The sequence below is a fragment of the Grampus griseus genome (genome assembly GCF_964374135.1).
Source record: "Grampus griseus genome assembly, chromosome: 13".
In the NCBI taxonomy this organism is placed as follows: Eukaryota; Metazoa; Chordata; class Mammalia; order Artiodactyla; family Delphinidae; genus Grampus; species Grampus griseus.
The window spans coordinates 27612381-27627578 of NC_139007.1; positions in this window are offsets into that span (position 1 = coordinate 27612381).

Consider the following 15198-nt stretch of genomic DNA (forward strand, 5'->3'; position numbering starts at 1 on the left):
GTCATAAAAATAATCTTGGAACAATTCGGAGTAAGTTAAACCTCAAATTATTGCTCCTATGTGCTTTGAGTCCCAGTGTGAGGCTTATGTTGGTAGAGATGAAAGAATCTCACCTTGTGAGTCACTTAGAATGGCCAGGAAAGATGGCAGATGCTGTAAGAATGATCAGAGGTATATACCTAAAACAAATTGATGAGACTACTTAGATTATTCAGTAAATATTTAATGACAAGATCTTGACCTGTATTATTTAATATGTTTTTTTCAATTTCACAGGCACCACTTGTTCTTCATAGTTATAAGAGGTATATTAAAGAACCAAAGATCATAGAACATTTACTCATAGACATTGTTCCAGATTCCAGTCATTCTGTTTTTTATGGCCCAGTAATGAAAAATTAAATACTGACTTTTTTGATATTTAAGGATGAAAGCAAAAAATATATATATAAATGATGGCAATACCAGAATCACTTCAAATTGTTTGATTCAGTAAAGATTCTTACATACATGAAAAACAGTTGCATGCAACTTACATTCTCTGTGTTAAAATATATCTGTTTTTTATATGTTCTACCCATAAACTGAATCTGTTTTCTTCACTGGAAGACCTGAGTTATAGAGAAATATTAATGTAAAATAAAATCCACTTAAAAATATATGCATTCTGTATGAATGGGAATAAACAGATTTTTTTTTTCTCCCTCACAACTCATGGTGATTTTGTCCTTTGATAGTTTACTATAAGAGCAACCAAGATTAGTAAGGACCCATATTAGTTGAGTAGTAATTCTTCCTTTTTCTTTGTACCTATGGTTTATAAGGAGAGGTTGATGAAGCAAAAATGTGGATTGGTCACTCATCTCTTCCCGTGTTTACTTCTCATTGGTTGCTCTAGTCTCTTTCATGAGAAACCACCCACCGGTTGGTTTAAGGTAAAAAATTAAATGTTCTATCTAGTTTAAAATCTGGACTAATCATACTATTAAACTATCCTTCAGATAATCTCTCAGGTTACTTCTCCAGTTCCTCACCTAGTAGGGGGGTGGGCTTTGCGTTTGTGGGGACAAAGCCCCTGGCCTCATGCCAGCCCTGAGCTGTGCATTGGCTGGCATCTGCTGATTATGAGGTAAATCCTATGTCTGTCTTTACATGTCCCTAGCCTCTAATGCTTAAGCTCATGACTATTAACCTTTGTTCTACTCTCAGATCTAGAAACAGTCTTAGAGGGAGTCTGATGAGCCTGACCTACCTAAGGATTTGTTTGTGAATTAACCAGAGATCTGCATGTGACTATCATTGATCTTAGAGTGGTCTCCTCTGTTTGCTCCTTGCACTTCTACAGAGATTCTAGCAAGTCTTTCATTTGTTTCTACTTCTGTAATAAGGGGAATAAGTATTCCTCTGGAGAAATAAAACACAATTGCTTTCCCCTGCTGGACAGTGCAGTACCACCAAGGTTACATTAATGTGTCTGTTGCCAGATCACTGATCCTAGGCTCCTCAGAGTTCCAAATGAGTAGGGTCCTAACTATTGTGTTTCATCCTAACATAAATGCCACTTTCTAAAAAAACACCCAGAAGAAAAAAATCAGGACACCATCTGTAGTCATGTCCATAACCTCTGCTTCTAATCCACTCCTCCTCTAAGTTCCCCAGATTCAGAGAAAAACCTGGCTTCCCTATTTGCTTTTTCTATTTGGACTTGTATGGTTTAACCCACATATCCTACCTCTTGATATGCTAAAGAGAGAGAGAAAGAAATTTGACAATCTTTACCTCATGACAATATCCTAGCTCTCAAGGTTATTGACTTGCTTCCAAATAATGTTTTTAGATGTCAGAAATGGAATATTTTTCTTTGATTCCTTCTGTAAAAAGTCCTAATCTTTTTCAGGCAGAAGGACAGAGTTGGGCAAAGAGGATGTCATAACAAAGAAAAGTTTCAAAAGTTAAATGGAAAAGCACACAAATAACCTTAGACTATCACACTTATTATAGACTTTTCTCTGTGCTTCTAAAATCAGACAATGGATAAAAAAAATGTATGTAAAATTCAAAGGACAACATCCTTTTAGGAATATATTCCAGAGTCGGAAAACATATATAGACACTGATAAAATTTAAAGCATAAAAAATTAAACATATTTCTATGGTAAAAATAATGGTCAAAAATTAACAGCTTTTTGGAGAAAATACTCAATATAGTTATAAAATCATTGATACCCATAACTTTTTTGATATAATTTTAACATCTTTATTGGAGTATAACTGCTTTACAATGGTGTATTAGTTTCTGCTGTATAACAACATGAATCAGCTATATGTACACATACATTGCCATATCCCCTCCCTCTTGCGTCTCCCTCCCACCCTCAATATCCCACGCCTCTAGGTGGTCAAAAAGCACGGAACTGATCTCCCTGTGCTATGTGGCTGCTTTCCACTATCTATTTCACATTGGGTAGTGTATATATGTCCATGTCACTCTCTCACTTCATCCCAGCTTACCCTTCCCCCCCTCCTCGTGTCCTCAAGTCCATTCTCTATGTCTGCATCTTTACTCCTGTCCTGTCCCTGGGTTCATCAGAACCATTTTTTTTTTTTTTAGATTCCATATGCATGTGTTAGCATATGGTATTTGTTTTCTCATTCTGACTTACTTCACTCTGTATGACAGACTCTAGGTCCATCCACCTCACTACAGATAACTCAATTTCATTTCTTTTTATGGCTGAGTAATATTCCATTGTATATATATGTGCCACATCTTCTTTATCCATACATATGTCGATGGACACTTAGATTGCTTCCATGTCCTGGTTATTGTAAATAGTGCTGCAATGAACATTGTGATACATGACTCTTTTTGAATTATGGTTCTCTCAGGGTATATGCCCAGTAGTGGGATTGCTGGGTCGAGTTACCCATAACTCTTAAAAACTCTTACATATAAATAAGAAAAACACAGGTATCCTACTCATAAATAAGCAGTTTGTAAAAGTAAAATTGCAAATGGTCAGTAAACATTAAAATAAATGTTTAGGAGACTTCTGGTTTCTAGTTCTACATATAAGAAGCTTGGAAACTGCCAGTCCATCTGAACAGTAGGTAAAAAGCTGAACAGACTAAAAACTCAACAGTTTTTCTTGGGTCCATAAGAAAGAGGATGACACAGGGCAAACTGCTACCCCAAAATTGGAGAGATATACAGACAAACATGGGGAGTCACAGTTTACCAGAGGAGAAACCACTGTGGAAACCAGAGCCCAGGAAGGAAAACCTGAACTGTAATTGACAAATTGCTGAAGGCTCAGTGAAGACAACTCTGAGAGTAAAAAATTCCCAGTAGACTCACTTATAGTGAAACCACAACAATTGAGTGAGATTTACCTTCAGGAGCCCAACCTGGTTCTCACAGAAAATACTGGACAAAAATCCCCTCATGCTTCCAGCAGGGTCAGTAGAAAAGGGACTACTTTGAAATATACCAGAGCACTCTATTTTTCTTAAGAAGGGCTGCACTCAGAGGAAACAAGATAACCAAAGCCTAACCTCCTGGAGTTTTATCAGAATCTAACTAACCTGAGGTAAGGTAATACCCAACTCCAGCTTGCTCTAGCCATCCTGTTCCACCTAAGGGGAGGGAAGAAAAAACCAGAGAAACACTTGTGAAGTTCATGGTACAGAGGCACAGGCTCACTGAAAGACAGAACTAATCATAAGACTACAGAATGCTTCCCCTCCTCCCACACCTCACCATTACATTGCTAAAGGCCTATTTACAGAAGTTCATTTTACTCAGTACATCATGTCCAGCTGTGAAGAAAAAATTACAAAGCATACCAAAAGGAAAAAAAAAAACACACTTTGAAGAGACACAGCAAGCATCAGAGCCAGACATGGCAGAGATGTTGGAATAATCAGATCAATAATTTAAAACACCTATGACTAACATGCTAAGGGCACTAATGGATAAAGTAGACAGCATGAAAGAATAAATGGCAAATGTAAACACAGAGACAGAAGTGCTAAGAAAGATCCAAAAAGAAATGCTAGCAATAAAAACACTGTAACAGAAATGAAAAATACTTTTCATGAGTTTATTAGTAGACCAGACACAGCTGAGGAAAGAATCCCTGAACTATAGGATATACCAATAAAATCTTCAAAAGCTGAAAAACAAGAGGAAAAAAAAGACTGAAAAAAAACAAAACAGAATATCCAAGGACTGTGGGACATCTACAAAAAGTGTAACATATGCATAATGAGAATTAAAAGGAAAAGAAATAAAGTAAGAGAAGAATATTTGAAACAGTAACCACTGAAAATTTCCTCAACTTAATATCAACAGATCCTGGAAGGTGAAGGAGTACCAACCAGGATAAATGCCTAAAATACTACACCTAAGCTTATCATTTCCAAACTATAGAAAATCAAGGATAAAGAAAAAAATTCTGAAAAGCCCAGAGATTAAAAACACCTTACCTATAGAGACATAAATGTAAGAATTACATCCAAGTTCTCCTAAGAAAGCAAACAAACAAGAAGAGCATGGAGTGAAATATTTAAAGTATTGAGAAGAAAAAACCCTACCAACCTAGAATTTTATACCTTGTGAAATTACCTTTCAAAACTGAAGGAGAAATAAAGGCTTTCTTGTACAAAAAGTGAGGAAATCTGTTGTCAGTAGATCTGCCTTGCAAGATATATCAAAACAGTTTCTTTAAAGGGAAGGAAAGTAATATAGGTCAAAAACTCAGATCTACATGAAGAAAGAGAATTAAAGAAGGAATAAAGATAAAAAAACTTTTATTTTTCTCATTCTAATTGATCTAACAGATAACAGTTTGTTCAAAATAATTATAGCAACAATGTACTTGAATTTATACACACACACACTTTTATGTATGCTTACATATAAGTGAAATAAATGACAGCAATAATAAAAGGGACAGGGGAAAGGAATCAGGATTATTTTGTTATTATAAGGAACTCACACTACCTGTGAGTGGTACAGTGTTATTTGAAAGAAGACTTGGATTAGCTGTAAATGTATATTGTAAACTGAGGCAATCATTTAAAAATTTAAAGAAAAAATAATATGCTAAGAGAGGAGAAAAAAATGAAATTTTATAAATGCTCAGTTAAAACCACAAAAGGTAGAAAAAAAGACAAAACTAGGAAAAAAAGAACAAAGGCAACAAATAAAGAGTAAAACATGTGGTAGATATTAATCCAACTATATCAGTAATCACTTTGAATGTCAGTGGCCTAAATGGACCCATTAAAAGACAGAAGAAAAATGGTAGAGATGAACCAGGTTTCAAGGCAGAAATTGAGACACAGATGTAGAGAGCAAACGTATGGACACCAATGAGGGAAAGTGGCAGGGGTGGTGGTGGTGGGATTAATTGGGAGACTGGGATTGACATATATACACTAATATGTATAAAATGGATAACTAATAAGAACCTGCTGTATAAAAAATAAATAGAATTTTTAAAAAAACCAAAACCTTAAAAGCAATTCATACCTTCTCCCACTCACCCACCAAAACAAATAAACAAACAAAAAAGACAGAAGTTGTAAGAATGGAGTTTAAAAAAAAACCCAAATGTGGTATGTCTATAAAAAAACCTACTTTGATTTTAAACACATATAGATTAAAAGTAGATGTATGTAGAAAAGGATATCACGCTAACACTAATCCAAAAAAGTAGGATTAGATATAGTAATTTTGGACAGAGCAGACAGTCTCAGGAACAGAGAGGGCCACTACCTAATAATAAAAGGGTCAATTTTCAAAGAAGACATTACAATACTTAACATGTATGCACCTGACTAAAAAAAGGTCAAACTATGTGAGGCAAAAACTAATAGAATTGCAAAGATTAAATAGATGAATCCTCAACCATACCTGGAGTCTTCAACACCCGTTTATCAGAAATGGACAGATCCAACAAGGAGAAAGTCATAGAAGATATAGTTTAACTCACCAACACCATCAATCAACAGGTTATAATTTACATCAACTTCATTCAACATTAGCAGAATACACACTCTTCTCAAGCTCACATGGAATATTCACCAGGAGAGACTATGATGCAGACCCAGAACTGCCAAAACAATCCTGAGGAAAAATAACAAAGCTGGAGGTATAAACCTCCCAGATGTCAGGTAATACTACAAAGCTACAGTAATCAAAAGAGCATGGTATTGGCACAAAAAAGACATATGGATCAATGGAACAGAATAGAGAACTCAGAAATAATCCCACACCCCTACAGTCAATTAATCTTTGACAAATGAGGCAAGAATATACAATGGAGAAAAGACAGTTTTTCAGCAAGTGGTGCTGGGAAAGCTGGACAGCCTCATGTAAATCAATGAAGTTAGAATCATTTAAAGACCTAAATATAAGACATGACACCATAAAACTCCTAAGAGAGAACATAAGCAAAACATTCTTGGACATAAATCGTAGCAATATTATCTTAGATCAGTTTCCCAAGGCAAAAAAATAAAAGCAAAAATAAACAAATGGGACCTAATCAAACTTAAAAGATTTTGTACAGTAAAGGAAACCACCAACAAATGAAATGACAACCTATAGACTGGAACAAAATATTTGTAAATGATGCAACTGACAAAGGGTAATTCCCAAAATATACAAAGAGCTCATGCAACTCAATATAAAAAAAACAACCCAATGAAAAAATGCGCAGAAGACCTAAGTAAACATTTCTTCAAAGAAGACAGATGGCCAAAAGGCACATGAAAAGATCCTCAACATCCCTAATTATTAGAGAAGTGCAAGTCAAAATCAAAATGAGGTATCATCTCATGCCGGTCAGAATGGCCATCATCATAAAGTCTACAAATAATAAATCCTGAAGAGGGTGTGGAGAAAAGGGAACCCTCCTACACAGCTGATGGGAATGCAAATTGGTGCAGCCACTATGGAGGTCCCTTAAAAAACTAAAAATAGAGCTCTCATATGATCCAGCAATCCCATTCCTGGGCATATATCCAGAAAATACAAAAAGTCTATCTCAAAAAGATACATGCACTCCAATGTTCATTGCAGCACTATTTTTAATAGGTAAGACATAGGAGCAACCCAAATGGCCATCAACAGATGATTGATTTACAAATACATGGTATATACATACACACACACACAATGGAATATTTCTCAGCTATAAAAAATGGAATATTGCCATTTGCAGCAACATGGATGGACCTAGAGAATTTCATACTAAGTGCAGTAAGTCAGACAGAGACAAATATCATATGATATCAATTATATATGGAATCTAAAAAAATAATACAAATGAATTTATTTACAAAACAGAAACAGACTCATGGACATAAAAAACAAACTTATGGTTAGCAAAGGGGAAAGTAGGGGAGGGATAAGTAGGACTTAAATAGGATAAATAGGGATTAACGCATACACTCTATTATATATAAAATAGATAAGTGACAAGGGTTTACTGTATAACACAGGAAACAATGTTCAATATCTTGTAATAATCTATAATGTAAACTAATCTGAAATATATATATATATGTCTGAATCACTTTGCTGTATACCTAAAAGTAATGTGATACTGTAAATCAACTATACTTCACTAAAAGAATAAAAATTAATTTCTAGTCTCTTTTTGAAGATAGAAGCAGAGGGAATACTTCCAAACTCAATTTATGAGGCCAGTATTATCCTAATACCAAAACCAGACAAAGACATTACAAGAAAAACTACAAATATCTCTCATGAACACAGATGTAAGAATTCTCAACAAAATATTAGGAAATCAAGTCCAACAAGGTAAAAAAGGATTATACACCATAACCAAATGAGATTTATCCCAAGTCTGCAAGGTTGGTTCAACATTCAGAAATCAGTGTAATCCATCACATCAACAAGCTAAAAAAGAAAAATCTCGTGAGCATATCAATAGATTCAGAAAAAAAACATTTGACAAAATCCAAGACTCACTCATGTTAAAAATTCTCAGTTATTTTGGGATAAATAACTTCTTCAACTTGATAGAAAATACCCACAAAAAAAATCTACAGCCAACATCATACTTAATGGTGAATTACACGAAGCCTTACCACTAAGATCAGGTACAAAGTTAAGAATGTTCCCTTTCACTATCCCTTTTCAACATTTTACTGCCAGTTTAGCTAATGCAATAAGAAAAGGAAATAAAAGTGTACAAATTAGGATGGAAGAAATCAAACTGTCTTTGTTTACAGATGATATAATTGTCTATGTAGAAATCTGAAAGAATCAACAACAATCAACAACAAATCAACAACAATCAACAATCAACAATCAACAACAACAAAAACATATATTTTTCACTTATATTCAATCACTCTTATCAGTGCATCAAACCCTCTGCTGGGATATGGAGAAGTGGGTTTTACTATTCAAACCTGACCTTGATCTTTCAAAGTACTATTTCAACAGCTAGATACAAAAGTCTTTAGGGAGTGAACACAGGGGTTTGATCATTTCCATGAGATACCACATTTGCATTGAGATAAACACAGTGGTTGGCCAATAGTCCTCACGTATACAATGGCATATTTTGAATGTCCCAATAAGCTTGTGTTCTGATACCTGGCCTTGGAAAGAGCTATGATTCATACTGACAATATTTAGCTTCCATGTGGTTACCTGGGCCTGAAATTTGAAAGGCATCTCTGCTCCTTCTTCCTCACCCCCTACTGAATAACAATGCTCATCAGTTCTGTTTTCAAATCCCTTGAGGAAGACTAATTTTACCCAATAAAGGCCTTTCTATCACTTAGGATATCTCTTGCCTAGATTGCTCCTTCAGCCTCTTAAAATGTCCCTGTGCCTCCAGCTTTTCTCCCTCCAATCCGGCTTTGGCATTGTAACCAGTGTGATCTTCCTAAAATATAAATGTGATTGCTTGCTTACCTGCCTCCAAACCCTGCTTATTTCTTTTGAGGAAAACTCCAAACTATTTTAAAGTCTTTCATGGTCCGCACCCTATATATCTTTCTAGTTACACTCACATAATGCTCCTTCCGTTTCATTCTATGCTCCTGCTTTCAGAATACCTTGTTCACAGACCATACCATTCTATTGCTATTTTCAACCCTATGACTTTGTACTTGCTTTAACTACCACCTCCTGCCCAGAATTTAACCCTCACTTCATTGCCTGCTTCATTCCACCTCAACTTTAAGAATAGGCTTAGATGGCCTTTCCCCCAAGAAGCCCCAAGAGACCTCTTGTCATGGTTAGAGCACTGGAGTATCTGCACAATTCTGCTGAAGAACTGTGCACTATGAGTTAGAATTGTTTGCCCCTTTATAGGTTTAAAATGCCGAAAGGGCAAGTGGTCTTATTCATCAGAGTATCTAGCTCTGTTTCCTGTCTTGAACAGATGAAGAAACATGGGTATTCTGTTAAACTCTTCCCTTCACATGCCGGTGGAGGATCCTAGGAAGTTGTTATCCTTTCCAGTGGAAGAAAGAATCCTTGTCACATCTTGGACCACTGACTTACCCATCAAGTAGTTACAAGAGTCAGACTCAGAGGCCATATTCACTTCACATGCACCAGGACAGCTGCATTGGTAGTTAAAATAATGATGCAAGTGGCTAAAGAGTTACAGTCCTGAGCATACTGAGACCATTTCAGCTATTCTAGGCAAGTGGAACGTTTCTTAGGACCCTCTGCTAGGTATCCCCAGATGTAAAAACTAAAGGGAAAATCCATAGAAGATTGGGGGCAGGGTTATTCTCACATCCTGCACCAGCCCTACAGCCAGAGTCTGTTCTGTACTTTGAATATCACACTTCAATGTAGCGATATGGATTTAAATACCAAGAGAATGACAATTTTTAGTGGCTAGTCTAAACAGTCCTGGTTTACCCTATGATCTTAAGCTATCTCATACATGCAACCTTTCATGTAAAATCTCTTAAGTTTAAGAATATTTCCCACAACTTGAAGGGAGAAATTATCTAGAATCACTAAGCATACTTCATGCTGCATTTAGTATATAGTGTAGACCATATATAAATATCAAATGTAGTTTTAATGGTAATATAAAATTTTCAAGATACAGAAATAAAAAAGATTAAAAAGCATGCATAATCTTATCCCTCTCACACAAAGATCTTTACAAAGTAAAATTTAGATTATATTTTAAATATGTATTTTACATTTTTGCATTTTTTATATTTTACATTTTTGATCTACATTTTTGATACTGTAGATCAGTTATCTCCTATTGTAAAGCAAGTACTTGTCAGGTCAAGTTTGAAGCACTAAAAATCACAAACAACTGTACTCATCTTTCCTGGGTCCTGGATAAGCAACAGGATACACAAACATAATCCCTTGGAAAGACTTTTAAAGATAATACACTATTCAGGCAAAGGTCAGCGATAAAATTCCTATGAGATATCAAACAAAACAATTTTCATATCACTACTGTAAATTTTTTTAATTACCAATAATCTTGCAGTATTTTCCATCAGTAAATGCTTAAAGATAACTGGAAGCAACTTATTTATAGTATAATTTAAAATGGAGGGACACATAAAATGGCACGCAGCTACATGAAAATCATCCTAACAGACTGACTAGGAAACCTAATTGCAATGTGCAGACAAGATTGGTTCCCAAGGCCCACTTACCCTTGATATTTAGCACTATGTTTAAGACAATAAGAAGGTCTTTTATAATAAATGGAGCAAAAGAGATTTTTCCAATGGGTGCAGATAAATGGAAAACTCCTCTTTAACATATAACTATTTGGAGTACATAAAAGAAAATGAATATTAGAAGACTATGATTTCTAGACCATATAAAAGACAATTGAAGCATTAAAATAAGTACATAGTATACACCACAGGACTTGTGAATCACAAAATATTATCATGAGATCTTAGAATGTAAAATAATTTTCCTTTATGAGTGAAACTGCATTCATATACACCCTGGGGATTTCTATACTAGTTCTTTAAGGTAACTAGGCATTAATATTTAGAATAGAATTTTTCTTTGGTTAAAGGGGACCAGGTTTAAAAATGTTTATATAATAAGAAAGGAGCTAAGAATATACAACTGGGAAAGGAGAGTTTTTCTAATAAATGATATTGGAAAAACTGGATATCCACATGCAAAAGAATGAAACTAGACACTTATCTTATACCATAACAGAAATTAACATGTATTAAAGACTTAAATTTAAGACCTGAAACTGTAAAACCCCTAGAAGAACCCATAGGCAGTAAGCTCCTTGACGTCAGTCTTGGCAATAGTTTTTCTGGATTTGGCACAAAAAGCAAAGGCAACAAAAGCAAAATTAAAGTAGGACTGCATAAAACTAAAAATATATCTTCTTTACAGCAAAGGAAAGCATCAATAAAATGAAAAGGCAACCTACAGAATGAAAAAAAGCCTATATGAACTATGAGATACCATTAAGAGACACAATTATGTCTTATTGAAATTCCAGAAGAAGAGTGGGAGAAAAGGGTCAGAGAGCTTATTTAAAGAAGTCATGAATGAGAATTTCATTAACTGGGGGGGAAATTTAGATAACCAAGTTCATGAAGCTCAGAGGTCTGCAGTGTTTCAACTCAAAAAGATCTTCTCTAGGACACATTATAATAAAACTGTCTAAAATCAAAAACAAAGAGTAAATTTAAAAACAGTAAGAGAGGGCTTCCCTGGTGGCACAGTGGTTGAGAGTCCACCTGCCGATGGAGGGGACACGGGTTTGCGCCCCGGTCCAGGAAGATCCCACATGCTGCAGAGTGGCTGGGCCCGTGAGCCATGGCCGCTCAGCCTGCGCATACAGAGCCTGTGCTCTGCAATGGGAGAGGCCACAACAGTGAGAGGCCTGCGTACTGCAAAAAATAATAATAAACATAAAAAATAAAAACAGTAAGAGAAAATAAATTCTCATATACAACGAAAGCTACATAAGACAATCAGCAGAATTCTCAGCAGAAACCTGTAAAACTAGGAGAAAGTGGAATGATATATTCAAAGTACAGTAAGAAAAAAACTGCCAATGAAGAATACTTTACCGAGAAAAACTGTCTTCAGAAACAGAGAGACGAAGATTTTCTCAGACCAAAAAAAAAACGTTTTGGGAGTTTATCACTGCTAGTCCTGCTTTACAAAAATGGCTAAAAGGATTTCTTTAAGTTAAAATGAAAGAAGACTAACAATACGAAGACACATCAAAATATAAAACTCACTATAAAGCTAAGAATATGGACAAATTCAGAATACTCTAATACTGTAATGGTGCTTCATAAATCACTTTTAACTCTGGTGTAAAAGTTAAAAGACAAATATTAAAATAACTATAACTATAATAATGTGTTAAATGGGTACATCATATATAAATTGTGACATCAATAACACAAAATGTGGGAGGAGGAGAAGTTAAATATAGAGTTTCTGTGCACAAAGGTAAATACAGTAGGTAGTGGATGAACCACTTATAAAGCTAGTATGAAGGTTAAAAGACAAAAGTTGTGAAAATAACTATTATAAAAATAATTGGTTAAGGTACTCACAAGATTAAAAATATGTAAAATGTGACATCAAGAATATAAAACATGGGGGGTAATAATGATGTTGGGCTTTAAATGGGATCAAACTTAAGTTGTTATCGACTTAAAATATACTGTTATATATAAAAGTTGTCATATGTAAGCCTCATGGTAATCACAAAGGAAAACCTATAGTAAACACAAAATAAGGAGAAAGTAATATAAGCATATTCCTAAAGTCATCAAACCACAAAGGAAGAGAGCAAGAGAAGAATGAAGGAAAAAAGAACTACAAAAAACAGCAAGAAAACAATGAACGAAATGGCAATAAGCACATACGTATTAGTGATTACTTTAAATGAAAATGGACAAAATTCTCCAACCAAAAGAAATAGAGTGGATGAATGGATGGAAAAAGAAAAAAAAAAAACATGACCCATCCATATGCTGCCTACAAGAGATTCACTTTAGATGTAAGGACACACACGGACTGAAATTGAAGGAATGGGAAAAAGATATTCCATGTAAATGAAAATCGAAAAGAAAGCTAGACTAGCTCTACTTATATCGTACAAAATAGACTTTGAAACAAAGACTTTAATAAGAGACAAAGAAGGGCATTACATAATGATAAAGAGGTCAATCTAACAAGAAGATTTAACATTTGTAAATACTTATACACACAACATAGGAGCACCTAAATATATAAAGCAAATATTAACAGATCCAAAGGGAGAAACAGCAATACCATAATAGTAGCGGACTTCAATACCCCACTTACATCAATGAATAGCTCATTCAGGCAGAAAATCAATAAGGAAACATTGACCTGATATATTAGACCAGATGGACTTATCACATATTAATAGAACATTCCATCCCAAAGCAACAAAATACACATTCTTCTCCAATACACATGGAGGGTTTTCCAAGACAGATCATATGCTAGGTCACAAAACCAGTCAATAAATTTAAGAGGACTGAAATCATATCAAGCATCATTTCCAACCACAATGGTATGAAACTAGAAATTAATTACATGAGGAAAACTTAAAAAGTAATAAATAGGTGGAGATTAAGCAAGATGCTATTTAATGATCAATAGATCAAAGAAGAAATCAAAAGAAAATTTAAAAATACACAGTGAGACAAATGAAAATGGAGATGTCATATAGCAAAATTTATGGGATGCAGCAAAAGCTGTTCTAAGAGGGAAGTTCATAGCAAAAAATCCCTACCTCAGGAAACTAGAAAATGTTAAAATAAAAACCTTTATACCTCAAGAAACTAGAAAAAGGACAAATGAAGCACAAAACTAATGAAAGGAAATAACAAAGATTAGAGCAGAAATAAATAAAACAGAGACTAAAAAGGCAATAGAAAAAATCAGTGAAATTAAGAGCTGGTTCTTTGAAAAGATAAGCAAATTTGACAAACCTTTAGTTAGACTCATGAAGAAAAAAGAGAGAACTCAAAATTAGAGGTGAAAATGTTACAACCGATATCACAGAAATACAGAGAATCATAAGAAACTACTATGAATAACTGTACACCAACAGATTGGACAACCTTGATAAATGGAAGAGTCATAGTAACATTCAACCTTCAGACTGAATCATGAAGAAATACTAAATCTGAACAGACCAATTACTATTAAGATGATTGAATCAGTAATCAAAAACCTCCAACAAACAAAAGTTCAGGACCAGATGACTTCATCGGTGAATTCTACCAAGAATTCAAAAAATTAACAGCAATGCTTCTCAAACTCCTCGAAAAAACATAAGAGGAGGAATACTTCTAAACTCATTTTAAAAGACCAGTATTAACCCAATACCAAAACCAGATAAGGAAGCCACAAGTAAAGAAAATGACAGACCAATATCCTTGATGAACATAGATACAAACTTCAACAAAATATTAGCAAACTGAATTTGACAATACATTAAAATGTTTATACATCATAACCAAGTGGGTTTTATTTCAGGGATGTAAGGATCATTCAACTTCCACAAATCAACCGATGTGATACACCACATTTAAAAAATGAAGTGTAGATTCCACATATATGTGTTAGCATATGGTATTTGTTTTTCTTTCTGACTTACCTCACTCTGTATGACAGACTCTAGGTCCATCCACCTCACTATAAATAACTCAATTTCATCTCTTTTTATAGCTGAGTAATATTCCATTGTATATATGTGCCACATCTTCTTTATCCATTCATCTATCGATGGATACTTAGGTTGTTTTCATGTCCTGGCTATTGTAAATAGAGCTGCAATAATCATTTTGGTACATGACTCTTTGAATTATGGTTTTCTCAGGGTATATGCCCAGTAGTGGGATTGCTAGGTCATATGATAGTTCTATTTTTAGTTTTTTAAGGAACCTCCATACTCTTCTCCACAGTGGCTGTATCAATTTACATTTCCACTGGCAGTGCAAGAGGGTTCCCTTTTCTCCACACCCTCCGCAGCATTTATTGTTTGTAGATTTTTTGATGATGGCCATTCTGACCGGTGTGAGGTGACACCTCATTGTAGTTTTGATTTGCATTTCTCTAATGATTAGTGATGCTGAACTTGAGGACATGGGGAGGGGGAAGGGTAAGCTGGGATGAAG